This window comes from Danaus plexippus, chromosome 28 (genome assembly GCF_018135715.1).
Source record: "Danaus plexippus chromosome 28, MEX_DaPlex, whole genome shotgun sequence".
Taxonomy (NCBI): Eukaryota; Metazoa; Arthropoda; class Insecta; order Lepidoptera; family Nymphalidae; genus Danaus; species Danaus plexippus.
In genome coordinates, this window is record NC_083556.1 from 3168776 (window position 1) to 3169454 (window position 679).

The following is a 679-nucleotide window of genomic DNA, read 5'->3' on the forward strand; positions in this document are numbered from 1 at the left end:
CACACTAAGGAAAATAACGATAAATAAACGATATCAAAATAAAAAAATAAATAAAAAAAATTACATTGTACATTTAAATGTACTTTGAAATTGAAACACTGGCTGTGAATGAAGGTAAATATTACCTTTAATAAATAAAATACATTACAAATATTAACAATCAACAAATATATATCAATTTCCATATTGGCCGACAAAAGTAAAAGTTACAAAAAATTTGCCCCGGGTGAGGATCGAACTCACGACCTTAAGATTATGAGACTTACGCGCTGCCTACTGCGCCACCGAGGCCACGAGACTACAAGGTGCTCATTACCACAATTTTTCAGTGTCAAACTACTTACAGAGCGTTTCCTACTTTTCTTTCATAAACCTACATTGAGGTGCGATCTATCCCATAGTTTGGGTAGGTAAATGTAAGTTGTCTTAAGTATAGAGGTAAGTCGCACTTCAAAGAACTTATGCAGTGATGCTTTCCAATTTATTCGTTTTTGTTTTTATAAATCTGAATATGCCTTTATATTAAACGTCAAACTGTGCCGCAGCTAACAATAAAATAAAACGACGCTTTTTATTGAGTTTTTTTAGATTGGTGCACACTCACATCTCGTATCTTCAGTGATCACAGATGCTGTAAAAAAACCTAAACGTCGAGAAAATGTAAAATATCGGAAAAACT

At 33.0% G+C, this 679-nt stretch overlaps 1 non-coding gene across 1 annotated transcript; it reads right to left on the reverse strand.

Moving 5' to 3' along the window:
* Positions 1-218: 218 nt before the first annotated feature.
* On the reverse strand, positions 219-291 carry Trnam-cau (transfer RNA methionine (anticodon CAU)). The gene has a single exon. It is a non-coding gene; the product is annotated as a tRNA-Met (tRNA).
* Positions 292-679: the final 388 nt, after the last annotated feature.